Source organism: Sus scrofa, chromosome 13 (genome assembly GCF_054392235.1).
Source record: "Sus scrofa isolate SSC_HxYL_T2T_F1_AM1 chromosome 13, Sscrofa_HxYL_maternal_Yorkshire_Landrace_v2.0, whole genome shotgun sequence".
NCBI lineage: Eukaryota > Metazoa > Chordata > Mammalia > Artiodactyla > Suidae > Sus > Sus scrofa.
The window spans coordinates 67,652,259-67,672,732 of record NC_139395.1 but is presented as its reverse complement, the minus strand read 5'-3'; the positions used below and the strand labels follow the sequence as shown (position 1 = coordinate 67,672,732).

General features: G+C 44.2%; 1 protein-coding gene across 13 annotated transcripts in view; it reads left to right on the top strand.

The window, feature by feature from the left end:
- The window catches only part of FOXP1 (forkhead box P1), a 624,214-nt gene that overhangs the window by 129,962 nt on the left and 473,778 nt on the right, over positions 1-20,474 (top strand). For 2 of the 13 annotated variants that reach the window (XM_084988994.1, XM_084989005.1), the window contains one exon: positions 763-876. The exons of the other annotated variants lie outside the window; for them this stretch is intronic. The gene's annotated coding sequence lies outside the window, so the exon portion shown is untranslated. Of the gene's footprint in view, positions 1-762; positions 877-20,474 lie in introns of those variants that run through there. 13 annotated transcript variants of the gene reach the window in all.

Genomic DNA, 20,474 nt, shown 5'->3' with positions numbered 1-20,474 from the left:
GTGAACTAACTCTCAGGTCTGAAAAATAAAGAGTTTATAAGAAAAACTGGCACCTTTCGTTGACTGTAGCTTCTTTGCTCCCACAATAATGAAAGTAACAGCAAACCTTATTTACATTTCAGAAATCGTTTCCTCAAATTTCCTGTTTTGCCAGACTTTTGTGTGCCCCCCGCTTCTCTTTCTCTTTCTCTGTTGTGCCTGCTGCCCACATGCTTTGCTGTAAAGCCAGACCGACAAGTTTGTCAATTTCAAGAAGATGTATGTCCATTGTGCCTCTTCTGGGGAAGGGCGATTGCTACCCGCAGAATACTTTAATAATCAAAGCCGGGCAACTGCTATTCTTTCCACGGATGGTAACTCCTCTCCTTCTGCCTGGTCTGGCTTTATAGCTGTGCTTTTTGGAAACCCTTTGTCCAAGTTACTTTACCTGAAGGCTTGCTTTATTGTTGTATTAATGTAGTCAAATTATAGTCGTGTTTTAATAACTTAATTGAATGAAAAAGAACACTTCGAACTGAAAAGTAAAATGGTGGTGTTTATTAAACCGTTCTTGCATATCCCTGCAGATCTGCAGTGGCAGATAAAGAAAGCTTAAGTGTGTACGCGGCTCCCACCCTGTCCCCACCCGTAACTATTACTAATAGCACTTTTCTGGGTTAGGTAACCTGCATCAGGGAAACCGAAACTGTTGGGAGTGCAGCACTTTATAATATTTTGACACTTCTTATTAATGAAAAACATTTGGGCTTCTTTCTCTTCCAGATTGAAAAGTTGGGCCTTTAAAAGCACGAAGGGAGAGAGGGACTCAGAAGCGAATGCGTCTGATTTTTCACTTTGCAGCCAGTTAATTCTTTGAAACCCCACCCCGTCCAACATGTAAGAGTCTGCATCATTGGTTTTATCCAGTTTGTGTCAAGAGCAGCGTTTTCTTAAACATTAAGCGAGTTTTTATTTAGGATCCATTGAGAGCTAGTTTTCATGCTTTTTTTTTCATTAAAAGGGAAGGGTGTTTAATGACTAAAACCCAACACATAAGTTATTTATTGTTCCTTGTTAAATCAGTTGGTTTGGTCCTAGACTGAGGGAATAGGAGATTTGAGGAGCTGGCATGCATCCTGCAGCCAGTCCCTTTTTGTTGGAAGGGGTCTCCACATAGGGGCATCCCCTCGGCGGTGCGCCTCTGTGTTGCAGGCAGACGGGGATGGGTGCTCGTGCAGACATTTCCTCATCTGCCTGTCATTTTCTCTTAAGGGTGTAGCACTGTAGGCACGTGTGTGCACATGTGTTACTGCACACACTTCCTTAAAGCAATCGACTGTTTGGCAGGAGATGTGTATCATTTGTAGGAATTCCAGAACTGTGCCCCTGCCCCATTCAGTCCAGGGCACATATAAAGCTATGACATGGTTTATGAAATTTTGGCCACTTATACAGTCACAGTATGTTGCAGTGGATCCAAATCAGTCCGAAAGTATAGCCCAGAAGGCTGCAATTGTTTGGCAGTTTCTCAAGCCAGGGACCCTAGGAACACCTGAGTACTAGTGACTCTGATTCAAAGGGTCTGAGATGGGACCCAGAAATTCCTCTGCTGATTCAAATCCAGGTATTCCATGGACTTGAACATGTGTTCTTCACGTCATGAAGAGCATCTGCCTCACACAAATGAACGTACCTACAAAGAAGAAACAGACTCCCAGACAGGGAGGGCAGACTGGTGGTTGCAAAGGGGGAGTGGGGGGGATGGAATGTGGGATGGACTGGGAGTCTGAGGAGAGTAGATGCCCATTATTCCATTTAGAATGGATAGGCAGGGAGGTCCTGCATACAGCACTGGGAACTATATCCAATCTCTTGGGATAGACCATGATGGAAGATGATATGAGAAAAGGGATGTGTGTGTGTGTGTGTGTATATATATATATATATATATACACACACACACACATATATATATATATGTGGCTAGGTCCCCTTGCTGTACAGCAGAAATTGGCTCAACACTATAAATCAACTATACTTTAATATATAAAGTATATGTACTGTCTCAAAATTCTTCTAGAGCAGAGTTCCCCATCCTTTGGTGTGTCTAGGGATCAGCTGTGGATTTTGTTAAAATGCGCATTCTGATTCAGTAGGTCTGAGGGGAATGGTGTGGGACGCTCATCTTTAACAAGCACCCAGATGGTCTTCATGCGGATGGTCCAGGCCACAGTCTGAACACCAAGGTTCCATGATTTTCACTGCACAGAGTTTTGAAATGAAAAATACTTAAAGCAAGTTTTGGGGTGCTTTTTGTCTCTGTGGTTTTCTGTTGAACACTCCTTTCTGTCTCTCTCTCTCTCTGCCCCACCTCCTGTTTCAGTGTGTACCCACGTCTGTCAGCATTAAGGAGTATTTTCACAAAAAGTGAAAATACACACGATGCTCATCATGTGTATGGAGGCACAAAGATTCTAAATTACCCCTCAGCTCTGCTCGCCCCTGCAGGAATCCAGTTCTCTCAGCCGGATGGAGGGGCAGTTAAGATTCTTTTGAGACACTTTTTCTCACCTCTTTGACTACTTCTATCATGTACACAACAGAGCGAATGGAGTTTAAACTCCAGGGTCACTGGAGAAAGGGCATCTTGCAAAGACAAGGTAGTAGAGTAAGAGAGGTAACGGTCCACTCAGGATTTTCCTGCTAAATGTAAGTGTTTGCTTTCAATGGCTTTTACAGCAGAAGAGGTGGTTTGGTGGAAGGACCTGAAGTCACACCAGCTCTGTTTCAGAGTCGCAGGCCCTTGCAAGCTTGGTCTATTCATTGTCTTGAGCACAGATGCCTGGTTCATAATGAGTATATGGGACTTTATCTCTTTGCATGAAAAGAGGGCTTTCAGATGAGGAACATGAACAGTGGGCTCAACTCTAAGTTTCATCAGCATTTTGGGCATGGCATTTCTTCAGTAAGAATAGGAGTCTAAATTCCGAAGGTAATTTTTGATCATCTCAGTGGCTTTGGACAAGATCTATGGATTGAGGTGGGGATGGCGGTGATTTTGTTTGTTAAAACAGTAGAGTGAGACTCAAATAAGCATTGTGAGTCCATCAGCACCAGACATTCTTTGCTCCTTGTGTTGAAATCCTATTATAACCTACCCTTTGATGCAGCCTATGGGGCTGCCCGGATCACACTGTGAATCTACTCTAGCTGTTAGGATAACCAAGGTAACTGGTTCTCAAAGTATCCATTTGCATGCGTCATTCAGCTTGAAGAATGTGTCTGATAATTCATGTTTTGAACCAATAACTCCCTTGCCTGGTAGACAGTATGAAGCTGGGGGTTGGGACTGGGGGAGGGACCCCGCTTTATTTTTGTCTGTGTTTGGCTGGCTGGTCTGGGCATTTTTCACAAAGCTGCGTATGTCCTTATTCTTCTCCTGATTCCTCTTTCTTTGGAAGTTAGGAGGAAGGCAGTGGGGAACATTCACTTATTGTGGCTCAAATGTTACTGAGTGTGATAGGATTTGGGTGCTAGTAGTAATTTGAGGTAGCCTGTGGCCCAGGGGTCTCAGACTCACATTGTCACAGGGGCCACACTGGTAATTTAAAAGAAGTAAGCAGGTGAAGTGGGGAAAGTGGAGAACCAGGCAGTAGTGCTGGTCCCCTCCATCCAAGTGTTGCCAGGACTTTGGGCCATATTCCCAGGTCGTCTGAATCTTCTAGAGACGCAGGGAGGTTTGTTCATCCCACTGCCCCTTGGGACTCCACTGAGTGAAACCAGTGTGTGGAATTCATTTCCGTTTTCTGGGAACACCAACTGATTTTTTCAGCCATTGAAAAAGCTATCGAACAATAACATTTCACTGCAGGTTGACGTGGGAGGGAGACAGGCGCTCCTGCTCTGTGACCATCAAAGAATGGCAGGTCTTGACCAAAGCAGTGTCCACTTTCAAAACTGTGTGCCTCATCTCTTGAAGTTCAGCCCTCTCAGATATTAGAATATAACAAGAGCCTGCTTTGGGTCAGTAAGTCTGAACCTCATCATTTATCCTAGAGAGAATAAAATGATATCTAGAAACTCATCCACTGTTTTGCCAACTCTGAGGTTTCCCTCTCTCGCCTTGCTGGTTCTTTGGATCTGCCTCTGTTATTAAAAAATAAGATACCGTTGCACGTACATCTTCTGGTTTTCCAAGCTGTTTACCATTAAACAAAGCTGCCACAGAATCAGTACCTTTCCACTTGCCCCCTTGGCTTGGGAGTTAGGTCAGTACTTAAATTCCTGAGTATTTTGTTTGGAGACTAATTTCTGTAACGTGTAAGCCGTTTCCATATAGGAGAGCTTTTCACCTTCCCTTTAGACTTCTCTTGGATGGCATTATTTCCAAAGATACAGGGTGGTATTAGAAATGGATATAAGTTCACCTTCTTGGGGGCTCCCAGGGTGTTGAATTTTAGAGACCTTGCAGGTAAAATTTTTACAATTGCACACATGTCTTTACCTTGTGGGCACTGACTTTTGTCACAGAGATGCCTGTGACCACCTACACAGGACATGCCTGCCTTCATAAATGAGAGAGACGTTAATTCCTTTTTCTTGGAAAGCTGCATCCCAGAAACCAATTGTTTTACCTCTGGAATTACCCACCCAAAGGTAGCCTGCAGTTAGCACATGCATTTTTATTTGGAGTTTTGGCAGTTCTTCCAGCTATACCACTTTTGGGTTTGTTTGTTTTTTTTTTTTTTCCTCCCCATTTGTTAACACTGGGTCATTTAACACCTACATAAATGAGAGACCCAGTTTGTATTCCTTGATGTATGGTCTCTTCATTTTTTTGTTTGTCTTTAAAGTAGGTGCTAGTCACCAGATGTGTTTGTCCCCAGGTTGGAAAGACGGTGCCCCCTAAAGCCCTTTCACCCTGGCTCTTCCTCCCACTAGCTTATAGTGGGCATTTCCAAACTACAGGTGTCTTAATGACTGTATTGTTTATCCGGTTCAGTTGTGTTTAATGGGCTTTGCGTTTTGTCTTTTTGTTTCGATGAAAGGATTATGGAGGGGGTATTAAAAAAGAAAAAAAAAAGCCCATTTAAGTGAAGCGCCATCATTTAAAACACATACAGAAATTCTTTAAGATGGCTTTTATTCTGGATCTCTTTATCTTCCTTCACAAGCTTTCTGAGAATAAGGAGTACATGTTGAGGTTTATCTTTGCTTTTATGTGCTCCAGCCACATGCTTAACATCAAGCACATTCGAGTTGCATTTCGCTGGCTTTCGCAATCCTTTTATAAAGGGACTGATCTGTTAACATCCCCTTCTTTAGATCTAGCAGACAGGATGTTCTTCCATACAAAGAAGCGCTCCCCGTCTTTCTGGCCGGCCAGTAAGTGAATGATTTCAGGCCTGGTGGGCAATACTTGTGTCCATGCGTCACACCGCCCGACCACAGTAGTAGGCAGCTGCATGTAATTTTGAACTCCACTCATTGAACTGTAATAAAACAATATAAGCACTGCTTGGGGGGAAGATTGGATGCAGTTATCCTTACACAAGGCTCGGGCATATGAAAGCAGTGCTGGCTGACAAGAGGATTTTGAGATTTGATTTTGATTGAATTGCAGAATTGAACAGGCCAGGAATGTCAGTGGAAGGCTAAACGCCTGTAGTGCCATAAAGTTTTATTCATGTGAGGCTTTCCAATATCAAGTAGATGGATTATTGGAAAAGGTGTCAAGGGACGTGAAATGGAAGAGCCCAAAACATAAAACGTAGGCAGGAGGGGAAAAAAATTTACTCTTGCTTAGTATATAATTAGGTCTCAAAAAATATAAAGACTATTTCATAAAATTGTTTATTCTTCCCTCTCTTCCAAGAAGAAAAAAAAAAAAAAAAGACCATCTCGTCATATCACTTATTATTCTTTCAAGAGAAATTGCATTTAGTGTTTCAGACAGGACCTTCTCTTCTGTCTTTTTTTCTCCCCCTTCCGGTTTTATTGAGATATAATTGACATGCAGCACTGTCTCAGCTTAAGGTATACAAGATAATGATTTGCCTTACATGCATCATAAAATGATTACCACGGTAAGTGGAGTGAACATCCATCATCCTATGTAGATATAAAATTAAAGATATGGGAAAAAATTGTTTTCCTTGTGAGGAGAAACCAAGGATTTGAAAAATACCAGGATGGTGGTTGCCTACCAGGGAAAATGGCAGGGGACAATTTTGTGGGGTGATAGAAATGTTCTGTCTCAATAAGGGCATCAATTACGATGGTTTGTATTTGTCAAGATCCTTTGATCTCTCATACATAAGATGTGTGTGTAAAACTCTATGTAAAGTAGACCTCAAAAAAAAAAAAAAAAAGCTGTTAACAAACTGCGAGCCAAAAGTCTCCTATGTATGTGGAAAAGTAAAATAATTCATAATGAAATACAGATTATTTGGAATTACCAGCGGAAGCACCACTTAAGAGTTTACAGGACCTAGTCTTATGTCATTCTTTTAATTTTGTTCCAAATTGAAGGAAGGTGATGGGCTTTGTTGAAAAGAAGCAGGGAGGGTAAACCAAGAATAGTACTGTGTTCCAGATGCCAGGAACCCTTCTGTTTAGAAACAAGAGAAGCACGTGTTCACACACCCGAATGCACTGACTTATTTCATTGCTCAGTACTGCATCTAGAATTGTGCCCCGCATTTGCCTGGGGCAGGTGATACCACCCTTTGTGGGGCATTAGTGGCATTTATTGGAGATGAGCTGGTGGTTCTCTGGTGAAGTTATCCAGAAGTTTTGGTGCGGAGGGTTCTGTTTATTACATTGGCCCTCCTGGTTCTTCACCCATGTGCAGCATTTCTGTTCAGATCATTAGTGAAGCACATCTAACAATTGCCAGGGTGGAGGTAAAGAAACACCTGTAATTTTTCAGTTTTGAATCTATTTGTTTAGCATTTTTAACCAAAGTGGTTTCGGTTAAATAGTCGACATGAGGAATATATCACTTTGACTCTGATATGCAGGTGTGATTTTTCTTTGTCCTCCTCCTACCCCTTGTTCTAATGTATTATGTATTTAGAAACATGTTTATTTGTAAATGAGGCTTTGTGAAGTTGAAACGGAAAACCAGAAAGGAAATTTCGAACACAGAGGGCCTTACGTTTTTCAAGCCCCCGTTTTTCCTCTAATGCTCAGTTTGAAAGGCATGGCCTGCCTTCAGGGAAGTTAACTCCCTGAGCTGTGTAAAACTTTTTATTTATCCCATGTTCCATAGATCTGTGTTAGAATGTATTTAGTTATACTTTATTATTGTTTAGTTTTTCTAAAAATAAACTCCATGAATATTTATCTAATCAATGATTCATTTACAAGCAGCCCTTGGAAAGGAAAAAAAAAAATACAGTCCTCAATTTGAGTGGTCAAATTGCATAATCAGTAAGTGGCCCCCTTTAAATTTTATGTCACCCTCCCTCCTCCTTTAGGGCTTAGGTAAAAATGATATCCGAGAATGGGATTTTCTGCTGTTGCTGGAATTAATCCTAATTGGCGTGAGACAGGAGGGGAAAAGGTTGTTTAGGGTTGATGAAAGGAAGTGCTCACAAAGTTGCAAAGAGTTGCCTTTGAACTTGGTGAGATTCAAGGAAGTTGGCCCTTGCCTAGGCTGCTCCCAGCCTACAATTCTGATCTTCCAGAGAGGGATGTGCTACAGTGTTACCCATCAGTTAACATGTTGATTCATCATTGGGAGTTACACACACACACACACACACACACACACACACACACACGGGTGTGAACACTGTACTGAGGTGAAGCAAGCTAGGTATCCACTCTGCACCATTTGAGGAGGAACACATGCATAGGTGCTGACCTTGTACTTGGGAGGCTGAGAGTAAGTTCCTCCTATACAGTTTTGCCCTTGAGGCTCCTTGCTTGCAACCCGTAGTTCTGGGCCCTTCTGTAACCCTTTTGGCAGGCTGTGTTTAGGTTGCATTTCTTGCAGTAGGAAAAAAAAATATCCTTGATCTAAATGAAACCAATTCACCTTTTTTCCGTTTTTGTAACCTCACCTGTTTTCCTTACCAAAATTAAAAAATGACAATGAGTGTGATTATACAATATTGTTTGATTACTGTTTCCATGCAGCTTCTCCGAATTGGCAGGCATGCTGCATCTGAACTGAAAAGCAATTTTGCATCAGGCCCGGTCATAACATGTATTTTTTTTCTTTGATCCTACTGGAGCTAGGATTTGACATTAGCTAACAGACTCACATGCCACACACCTTATTAAGTTGTACAGTTGCAAGTGCCCTCCGTTAAAAAGACATGTGCTGGCATTACCAGGTTGAAGTTTGCTAAGCAGGTTTCGAAGGATTAATACTTGGCAATTATTTGGCTCTGAAATTGTGGAAGTGGTAATTTCGTGTTCAAAGCTGAGAAGTTAACTCAGGACATTAAAGCAGGTGACAAGAATGACCTTTGTTTCTGGCGCTGCAGCCACCACCTACCAGTTACCAGCATCTAAGGAAGGACTCCCCTTGAATTCCTCCCATTTCATACTCAGCAAAAGCTACTTCGGCAGGTGCCATTATTACCTACTGGTTCACAGATGAGGGAAGCACTGCTTGGAGAAATGAAATCATTTGCCCAAGTTCACAGCTCAAAAACAACAGAGCCTAACCCTTGAACTCTTAATACCGGTGCGCTTCAGCACTGCAGAACCCTTCTGTTGATTGTCCAGGGATGTTATTACAGGTACAGTCCGCCTTTTGGAAGAGGTACCAGAATTTCCCTCATAAGTATGGCTTATCCTTACAAGTCAGCAGCCTTTGTCGGCAGAACTATTAAAACATTAATTGCCCAGGCCATGTTTTTGCAGACTTAATGGGGCAGGATTTTGTGTATTTCTTTGCAGAAGCCATTCAGAGTGGAGTGTGTAAGGGGAGGAGAAGCAGTGGGGATCCTTGAGTCCAGCCAGGGGAGGAAGCTTTCCCGATAGAGCGGGCGGTAACTGTCAGTCACGGAGATTGAAGTCTTAGAAGGAGCCCGGTTCTGTACCACGCTTCCCTCCCCAAGGTTGGCAGCGTTCGCCTTTCTTCGCAGGGAAGCGTTGTCTGGATCCCTGAACCCATGTGTGGTTCCATGAGGTCTGGCACTGTCTGATGTGTGTGGTGGGTATGAATGAAGCCTCTTTCCTGAAAGCTGAAATCGGTTTGAGAAAACTGGAAGAATGAGTCATTTCAGGTTCTTTTCTCAGAACACGTCTACACTTGTTTCTGGCTGATTCTAAAGCACTGAAATTTCTCTCTGATCCTGAGTAGAACAAAAGGGAGGGAAACGGATATCCACCTTCCTCCATTCTGGTGAGTATGCAAGTTTAATAGAAATGTATTAAAAAGACTAGACTCTTGTAGAAGAAGCTTATGTGGGTTATAACCTGCATCTTAACAGGTAAAGCACTTCGAGCATGGCTGGCCTTCCTTTTAATGATCTTGCTGTTGGCATGAGGCCTTGTCCACACAGTCCTCTTTGGTAGTTCCTCTTTGTAGCTGGGATATGGACCTGGATGCTCTCACCTCTCCAACAGTGAAATGTGCAATGGATGGTGGTGGGAATGGGCACTCAGGCCTCCTGGAACCAGCCACTCACACATTTCCTTTCAGTTGCAGTGATTCCCATTTGTGCCAGAGTCCAGCCCCGGTGGTCAGGGGATTTCCCGAAGTGGAGGGCGGCAGGTGCATGAATAATGGAGACACACACACACTCGAGCAGTGCTCAAGCAGTCTCAGATTTATTGGTGAACAGTGGCAACTTATATAGGAAAAAATTTAAGCTTACATCAGCAGTAAAAGATCAATATCTTGAAATGTTTCCAGAGTTACAGATTAAATTTAAAGATTAAGAGGCACATGTTCTAAAAATTATAGATTAAGTTTACAGATTACAAAAGGGGCATGATCTGTGTAAAGTACACCCTAAACCCATTAAAGAGTAAACAAGCAGAAAGCTAGAGGCACATACAGATCACAAACAACCTTGTAGATGTCACATACATCTCATTGTTCTTTTTAACACAAATGTCTCTTTACTACCTATCAACAATCTTAACTTTAACTCCTAACATTATAGTAGATATTTATACTTATACAATAAAGTAATAATAATCATCAATTCCTAATGCCTACATACTATGTTGTGGAAACTAAATAATTGTGCTGCCTAAATAAAGCATGCCAATATTATCTAAGATCATCATATGAAAAAACAGAAACCTCCCCAGAAGCTATTATTTTGGAAGTAGACAGCACGGAGCCATAGCTCCGAAGATAAACTAAAGGCTAACAAACAAAAATAGGTTGGAGCTTAAATAGAGAATAATAAATTCCTTTCTTAAGGCAAAAAGAACACAGGGTTAAGGCATGGTAAGCAAGGCATGGATCAATTATTAAAAACAAAAGAACAGAAGCCAAAGGTATGTATCTCCGGGCACTGGTCTCTAATGCCTGATGGGGGTTTCGAGGTCCAGTGGATGTGCTGTTTTGCAGAGCCTTCTTCAGAATCTCCTGAACTTGGTCATCAGGCAGATTCCTCTTTTCACAGTCCCCTGGACTTTGTCATCAGGTGGACTCCCATCTCCTGAATCCCCTGGACTTTGTCATCAGGCGGATTCCTTTCTTACAGCATGGCTCCCAGCACTTTTGGATCTGGTTAATAACCTCCTGGCATCCGGTTGCTTAGGAACTGCCCAGGTACTTCCCTGCCTCAGTTTGTTCATCTGTTAGGTGGGCATTCCTCTCCACCAGCTCTTTGGGGAATCCTGTGTGCTAACTTGGTAATAGTTGATGCTGAGGGCATGGTCCTACGGTAGCTAAATATCAACAGCAGTTGTGATTGGCAGGTATAGATGTATGCATAAGAGGGAGGTATTCAGGCCACAGATATATTGTGTTTGATCTATATGGTGTTGTGCCTAAAATATTTGAATGTCGCTTATGTTCCCTGATCTCTTCTATGCAAAACCCAGATTTCCAGCTGCTTTTCAGAAATCCAAAGATGTGGCAACACCAGCCATTCTCCCATGCCGGGGCCAAGCTGCCCATTCCAATGGGGCTTGTCAAACTGTCTGGTTAGGGATGTTTTCGACACGCCCTGGTGTTTGAGTCCCTGCCTGCTTCTTTCAGTGAAGCAACTGCGTGGCCCCTGTGGGCACTGGAGTTTGCAACCCTGACTGAGAGTGTGTCCTGAAGTGTGTGTCCCATATACCCAAGTGTAGACATTACCCGGATTGACAGTCTCTCCCGCTGAGGCATGTGCAGCTAGGTTTCTGGAAAGTGCCAAGATTTTTAATCCCTTAAATGATTTAAACTTTCTGGAAGCCGTGCATCCCATGTAAACAATGGGACCCATAGAAAAACACACTCATTGGAGAATTACAAGGCATATAATTTTGTCTTTAAATTCTTAGCAGTGAATTGTAAGAACATGACTTCATAGGAACCTCTGAGACATTACAGCGTTTTAATAACACTTTTCTGCTTCATGGGATGCCTCATGGTGACTTTTATGAATTTAATTTTTTTTCTTCCCGTGTGTGGCAGTAGGTGCCCAGTCCCCGGCTCCGCCCTTGTGCGCCTGGGGGAAGCCGGCGGGTGCCCTCCCTCCTTGGGGCGAGGCTCCAGGGGCACGTCCTGTCTGCAAAGAGTTTACGAGGTTTCACCCACTCCTTCATTCCTGAACATGCTTTTTCCCTGCTCATTACCCGCCCTGCTTCCTCCCAGGCTGCCAACAGCATGTCCTGTCACCCCCATCTGTAGCCAGTGCCTCTGCCACCACAGCACCTGCACCTATATTTTCACAGTTACTCAAAGAAAAATCAGCGGGTGCCCATGAGTGGCAGTGGCTCATGGAAGGCAGTCTCTCTCCCCAGCCCCCATTTCCCTAGAGGGCCCAGGCTTCTCAGAGAAGGGCAAGAGCTGTCCCCTGCTTCTGTTCCTGTGATAACCATCCATCCACCCACCCATCTACTCATCCGTCCATCCACCCTTCCTTCCTTCCACCCATCCATCCATCCATTCATCCATCCACCCACCCACCCCTCAGGCAGTTCATTTCAATAGATATTGATCAAGTACCTCTGATGTACCCGGTGCTAGGGTTTTTAATACTATGTGCTAGCAGGCTTGCGGCCTGGTCCCGTGACCCAGATGCAGATGAGACATTCGAACCACAGGGAGTGTGACAAAGAAGGGCCCTTCTAAAAGGGTGCACTGACTTTGTCTTTTGAATACCATGGAGTTCAAGCAAACTCAGAGTTCCTAGAACCTCTTGAGAAGCTCTCTGGATGGCGTTCATTTTTATTTTCAGAACTTCAGGAGGCAGTCTGTTACATGGGAAAGATGCCTTCTGTATCAGCCGTGTTCCGCCTACAAGCAAGACACTGGGGCTGCCATGTCCATTGCTGGGGGTGTGGGGGAGTTGGGCAGTGGACACCCTTTCTGGCTGTCCATGGCAGCCTTGATTCTGACAGACCTGTGTTTGAGTCTTGCTTTTACCACTTACTTGTGAGCCAGCGCGTGTCTAACTCTTCCCAAATTTGGTTTCCTCTTCTGTGAAATGGAGATGGGGTTATTGTACCTGCCTCACCAGGTGCCTTAGTGAAGACGAAGGAGAAGAGGCTTTTTAAAGCCCTTGAGTGCCTGCCGCATGGTCTGTGCTCAAGATGTAGTCACCACTGCAGTTAATGGATGAATGATCGCCTTTCACACATTGCCCCCCGCTTCCTCCCCAGCCACACGATGCATTTTGAAAGGGATATCCTTCACATTCGTTTTCCAGAAAATTGAGGTCACCGACTTGTTTCCTTCTTGACCTCTCCACCCTGCAGTCCCCATGCCATCTCCGCCACCCCCACCCCTGGAGCTGAGTTACAGCGGGGGATGGGGGGGTGGGGGGAGGCTGTTTGGAACATCCCTGGTGAATGTGTCTTGCCTTTCTGTCTCTAGCAGGCCTGTGTGATTTTGGCTGCTTATCTAATCCCCAAGAAGGAGACCCACTCCTCAGCCCTGGGGAGGCCAGTTGTGGGCTGGCCCGTATTAATACAATTATGAAGGTTAACAGGAAAAAGTGGGGTCCAGGAGCAATTCCAGGCAGCTGGCAGCCCTGCTGAATTGGAAGCGCCCCACCAATGAAAACTGCAGCGAGAAGCAAATTAAACCTCCTATCTGCCATCTCTCTCTCTTCTTTCCCCTTTCCTGTTTGGACTTGAAAGGCGATTGGAGCCAGGGCCCTGACAGTTGACGGAAGTGCTGCAAGGGGGGAGTATTTATTTACAGTGAGTCGTGGCGATGCTTGTTCAGGATGCGGTTTCTTGCAGGAAGTTCTGTCCCCACCCCCGGGTTTGATCATTTCTCCAAAAAAAAAAAAAAAGATCCTTGATTGTTTGAGGCCTCCGCTCTGACATGGAGCAACACTGGGTAACCTGTCTGTACTTGGAGGGTTTGCTGAGCGCACCTTGGAGGAGGGCCTGGAATGGGGCAGCAGGCAACCAGTGGGCCCAGCTCCCCTAGATGTGTTCAGGCACAGAGATAATCATTAGGCATTTAAAATAGGGAAGTAGGCCGAGTACACGTGCTGTAAGCTGTGGTTGGCTCAGGCCATTCTGTTCGTTAACAGAAACCAGTGCCAATTGAGGATGTTGTACTGGGTGTTTCAGAGAGAGAGATCACTTTGAGATGATTTTGGGGGCTTCAGTGCCTATGTAGCTAGTATCTGAGTTATAAACCATTCAGCCTGGGGCTGCTGAAGCTCTTTTGAAGCTGAATGCCAAACCATGGGTCCCAAGTTTGGGGGGCTGCCTGCCTTTGGCTATTTGTGGACTGTGGAGAGAGAAGAGGGAAAAGGGAAACAGGATTGCAGTGAAAAATTTATTTTGGTATTTTTCTTAAGCCCTCATAAGACCCTGTAATGTTATAGAATTTTCTCATAAACCAACATATATTCTTCATATGTAAAAATAGAAAGTGAGGAAACATTACCAAAGGATATAAAATGGAAAATTTTCCTCTTTTTCTTTTTGCTTTTTAGGTGCCACACCTGCAGCCTATGGAAGTTCCCAGGCTAGGGATGGAATCAGAGCTACAGCTCCTGGCCTGCACCACAACCATAGCAACACGGGAACGGAGCCTTGTCTGTGACCTATACCGCAGCTCACAGCAATGCCAGATTCTTAACCTACTGAGCAAGGCCAGGGATTGAACCTGCATCCTCTTGGTTACTAGTTGGGCTTGTTACCGCTGAGCCACAACAGGAACTTGCTAAAATGGAAAATTAAATCTCCCTCCCCCAGGGTCCCTTCTTAAGTCTTTTCAGTCCTGAAGGGCTAGCACTGCCAGCATCACCTGGGAGCTTATCAGAGATGCAGGTTCTGGGGCCCCAATTAGAGACCTACAATGAGAGGACCACGTGGCATGGAAATCTGTGTTGTAAACAAGTGCTCCTTGGGGTTCCAATGGCCACTAGTGTTTGAGAACCACACACTTCAGACTATAGCTTTCAGACTTGAGTGTATGCCAGAATCTCTTGGAGGCCTGGTTCCAGCTACAGGTACCCAAGCCCAATACCCAGAAACTCTGATTCCAGAGGTTGCTAGTAGAACCTGGCAATCTGCATTCTTTATATTTTGGGGGCAAGCATCCTGTCCTGCTGTCCCCCTCCCCACGGTAGTTCTGAGGTGGTGCTCCTGGACCTTTGATAAACTATGACTTTTGAGAGTGGATCTGCTCCTTTTAAAAGACAAGCCCAGAAATCCTGGACTGCAGGAAGCAGCTTTTATTTGTTGTGGCCATGGTTAATTTAATACATGACAATACTGACAAGAAAGAGGACCTTGGCACCCGTTTAACTTCCCCAGCTGTCCTGAATGCCCAGTTCATTGCAGGAGACTTTTGGGACTCATTTCTGCAACTAAGAATTCAGCTCTCTTTTTGAGAAACTCTTGTCAGTCTGCCAAAATTACTTGGGCCTTGTCAAGATTCAGAGGAAGTTGCAAATGTTCTCCTATAGGTGTCTCTCCCAGTGTTTGACTTGGTGTCTTGTGTTCTCTTTTGGTAGTCTCATGTCTTCTAAAGGTCTTTAATCATCTTTGTTACATGCTAGCACTTGGATATAATTTTAAGCTGACGGCCATTATTTGAAAAATATGGGAAACACTGGTTTTATTGCCCATTCTTTTGAGGGTCTTTTGTAATACATGGAGCATTTACAAAGACATGTGAGATGTATGCAGTTCTTGGTGTCAAGGAACTTACAGTCTGCCTCACTGATGGTTAATAAAGAGAGGTATGTATAGAAGAGAAACTCCTTACCATGTGGAACTGGTACAGAAGGAATGACAGACTGTGGGGCCTATGGCATATATAGGAGAGTTTCACAGAAGTGACCCACCATGCTTGGGCAGGGTTTTGAGGGATGAATAGGAGTTCCCCAGATGATTCAAGAGGAAGAATATTATAGGCAGAGGCAGTAGCTAAGGTTGTATCCAGTTCTGCCCCCTGAGGTGTTCCATGTTTGGGAATCCTTCAGAGTTTTTTAGGACTGACTTCTGAGTTGGAAAATTCTGGGGATGATAGCAGTTGGAACTTTTCTAAGGCCCTCTTGATGAAAATACCAGTGGGCAGTATGGGGAAATTTTATAATACACAAAGGGAGTAACCTTTATAAAACATAGAAAATAATTTTTTTCCTGAAATTTCCCCCTTGAATCCCAAAGTTTTTCCATAATCTGGGTGGGGTTGACAGGCTGCCAAGAAGCTCAGGGGACTTGGGTTGGAAAGGGTGTTGGCTGGTTTCATGGTTGCCTGTGTCAGCATTCTCCACAGTATGTCTTGTCGAGCATTAGTCCATTGACATGCTTCTCACTGAGCCTAAGAATGTGCAGATTTAGGCAAGAGAAGTAAAGACGCCACTCTGGAGGTCTGCAGAGATTATTTCACATTCCCCACCAGGAACCCTGACTTTGGACACATTCTTCACCTTTGCAAATATGTTTTTCCCAGTAAAGCTGTGGTCACGGTAGTATCACTCTACTAAGTGTGAAGTAATGAATGAAGTAATGAAGTAGAGTGCAGAGAGTGTTGAGCATTGTGCCTGGCAGATCAGTAACCACTTGCTCTACTGGCTGCTCGAAGGTATGTGTAAAAGAACAAAACACACCACACACCTGCTCTCTGAACTCCCAGGCCAATCAAAAGCAGAGTTTTTCACCCTCTTCAGCACTCTTGACATTTGGGGCCAGAAAGCTCTTTGTTGTGGGGCCTGTGCATCGCGGGATGTTAAGCAGCTTCCCAGCCTCCATCCGCCAGGTGCCAGTGGCATTCCCTCATGCCCTGCACAGTGTCACGAGCAAAACTGTGTTCAGACACAACTGATGGGAGGACAGAGTGGCTCCACAGGAGAACTGCAGCCTGTAATCTGTCTAGGGGGCGCGCTGTGATTTGCTGAGGCATTTACCCTGACAGAAGCACTGCGAAACTAAGTCTTTAATTTAGAATATGGACAAGAAATTCACAAGGACCAGCTTCAAGGATGGTTTGCAGCAGGGAACATGGCTTTAAGAAAAGCCCATCAACTAGTACTCGCTAAGGTCCTAGCACATCTCACAAGAGAGACGAGGTCCTGACTTACACGTGGTCATTGTCTTTGCTTTTCCTTTAATACCAGTTTCACTTTAAAATATGAGCAACAGGCTCTGAGCTGTTTATTCTTCCAGAACTTTTACCCCTCCCCTGATTTTTAGAAAGTTTTAATTGTGGTAAAACACACAAGACGTGACACTCGCCACCTTCACCCTTATGAAGTTCAGGAGCATTAGGTGTGTTCCCGATGCTGTATCTTCAGAAGTTTTTCCATCTTGTCAAGCTGAAACTGTGTACCAGTAAGACCACAATTCCCGTTGCTTCTTCTCTCCAGCTCCTGGCAACCTTCGTTCTCCTTTCTGTCTCTATGACTGACTACACTAGGTACCCCAAATAAGTGGAATCATACTCTGTTTGTCTTTTGGTGATGGGCTTATTTCCCTTAGCATAATGTCTCACACTTCATCCACATTGTAGCATGTGTCAGTTTCTTTCCTTTTTTAAGGTTAAATTCTATTCCATTTTATTTATATGCCACCTTTTCTGTATTCATTCATCTGTTGCTGGACGCTTGGCTTGCTTCCACCTTTTGATCTTACGAATTATGCTGCTTTGAACCTGGATGTACAGATATCTCCTTGAGCCCCTGCTTTCCATTCTTTCAGGTGTATACCCAGAAGTAGAATTGCTGGATCAGATGATAATTCTGTTTTCTTCTTCCCCTTTTTAAAGGTTCTTGCCCTCTCTTAGCTGAGGGAAATGGGATATCCACTGTCCTTCGGACCCATTCCCACCCTTCCTTGAAGATTTTCCTTAAATCTCTGCTGCCCCTGATTCGTTTTCTCACCCCCTCTTTGTGTACGTGGACACACTAAAATATTGTCACGGATCCGTTGTTGACAGGGCAATCATTTGCATCCAGGAGCCCGCGGTCCTCCCCATCGCTTAGGGACTGTAAATCAGCACACCTTGATCACTTTGTCTCTGGAGCCGTGGCACTTGCCTGAGCTGTGCACCTGCTAAAGCACAAGACCTGGTCCCATCTTTGCCTGTCTGCCACCTGCACAGACAGTCACATCCTTATGCAGTTAATAAAGCAGCAAAGAGGAAGAGGAGCTGTAAGAAGGGCAAGAGGGTTTCTTCTTTGCTAGTCGGGCTTTGGGTAGCATGTTGTAGCTCCGAATTTAAGGCTCTATTCCCTGCCCGCCTCTGGAGGGCCTGTATCCCAGCTACCTTCCATGCTGCTCATTCAGAATGTCCAGTTCGGTGTCCCCAGTCAGGATGTGGAGTGACGGGTGGAATGCAGAATTGACTTATAAAAGTATTCTGGTTCTGTTTTGACATTCTTAGTGTAAGAAAACAGGAGAGCAGAAAAGCAATATGTTGAAGAGCTTGTATCTATGGAGACTGCTTTTTTATGTCCATTCTCTCTCCTTTTTTTTTTTTTTTTTTTTTTTTTCCAATTAGACTGCAACCTCCATTAAGCTCTGTAATTCTCTTTGTGGAGTGGGCCTTCCGAGCCTTGGACTTGTGGACCAGATCTTGACCATCAGCACTGGGAGTGTGTAAGGGAGCTCCACAGGGCCCAAGGGCGGGACAGTCTCAGTATTGGGAGATGATAACCATGTTAGTGGAGGGGAGCCCCGAGGAGGTGACGCTAAATGGAAATTCCTATGTGCTGTGATGTGCAGTCCTTTTGTGAGCCAGGCTTCCTCTGCTAATGGCCTGGAGGATGGAGGGTTGGGACGGGTCATGGGATGTGCGGGCACTTGTGCCGTAGCTGGTCACTAATTTTTTTTAATTAAAAAAAACTAAAGTATGATTGATTTACAATGTTGTGCCACTTTCTGCTGTGCAGCAAAGTCACCCATTCATACCTATATATACATTCCCTTTCTTACATTATCTTCCATCATGTTCTATCCCAAGAGACTGGATATAGTTCCCTGCACTGTACAGTAGGACCTCATTGCTTATTCATTCTTTTGTTTTGTTTTGTTTTGTTTTAGGGCCACACCGTGGCATATGGAGGGTCCCAGGCTAGGGGTTGAATTGGAGCTGCAGCTGCCGACCTACACCACAGCCACAGCAATACAGGATCCAAGCTGCATCTGTGACCACACCTCATGGACCACACCTCACAGCAACACCGGATCCTTAACCCACTGAACGAGGCCAGGGACCAAACCTGCATCCTCATGGATACTAGTCAGATGCATTTCTGCTGAGCCATGATGGAAATTCCCTACTTATCCGTTCTAAATGTAATAGGTTTCATTTACCAACCCCAGGTCACTCTTAAAGATGGATAAGTAAGTGGAAATGGGACTAGTGTTGCTGTTTCACATCTTTAAAAGTAATCTGTGAACACCAGCTCTTTCAGACCAGCATAGCTCGTATTAAATTGTTGCCAGAAAACGAAGAATAATGGGCAACATTTATTTATTCATTCAGAAATAGATTTAAGAGCCAAGAATCCAGTGCTGCGTGAAACCAGACGCACCATCCTTAGAGTCTCCACATTAATGCACCCGCTGATTCCTGTGCATAATCACTCACGTGAGATGTGAGTGTTTTCCTGAAGGTAATACATTGTTCAATTTTTTTGTCCTTGTTTTTAATTCCATTATTTTTGTAGAACCATTAGCGACAGGGTCCAGTGCTGGAATCACACATAAAAACCTTTCTTTTGAAGATAAATCAACCCTAGTGGGTTTTTTGGCTGCACCCAAAGTTCCCAGGCCAGGGCTTGAATCTGAGCCACAGCAGTGACAACATGGATCCTTAACCCACTGAGCCACCAGGGAACTCCAGGCATTGTTTTCATTTATTTTCCAACTCCACCCTTCAGAGGATCATGGGAATGTCTCTTGGATTTCCCTTTCACTCCGTCTCATAGACAGAGCTTTCATCTCTAGGGACTTAGCTTTTCCTTTTGTCTGCAGGGGGATCCTGTCCCTTTGGGGCAACTCTTTTTTCTCCAGCCACCTCTTTGACTTGGGTCTCCTGAGCCACAGCCAGAGGAATCAGCTCTTGTTCCCAGTATAGCAGGGTTTCTGTCTTTTTATGTCTGCACATATCATGGGGATGTTTCTGTGAATGGATGATAAACCCAGACTTGAAGTTCATGCCCCTTCACATGTTGGCCTTGAATTCTGTGCTGGCTTGAGAGAGAGGTTGGTGGGCCATTGCAGACTTGTGAGAACACTGAGCAAGACCAGGGCTGCTTTGCCCTGAGAACTCCCACCCCACCTCTGCCCCCTCTGATGCCTCTGCCATGCCTTGTGAGTGGGGCAAGTCCAGTGGAGACTTTGTGTTGGCTCATCTGGATGTGTTCCTGACTTGTTTCCCTACTCATGCGTTCTTAAATAAGGTGGCCTCAGAGTGACTGCAACATTTTATTGCCAGCATTCTGTTTTTCAGAAGGCTGATACCCAGTTTGTTTCCTATCAGCTCTGTAGGTGAAGGCCCATTTCCCTAAATACCACTAATATAGGATATTATGTGCAAAAAATATTCCCTCATTTGATAGATGAAAAAAGCTGTCCTGTCTTCACTGGCAGTGTTTTGATGGGTAGCGGGGCTTAAGATTGTGTTTCCTGTATTTTAGATGGATATCAAAGTTATGTAGAATTAGGTTATTATAATAGACATTTGGCATTGTTTCTGCCTATGAATCTCCGCTTGGTGCTGATAGAGACTCAAAAGCAGAATTTGGTTTCTAGGTATTTCAATGTATTCTTGTTATTACTCTTTGAGGACGGGGTCCAGACTTGGTTTATGACTGCAGTTTTTTTAATGCTGTTGGGGTGATGAAGTTAATTCTTGAAATTTTTCTCTTCTCTTCTCTGTATTATAAGAG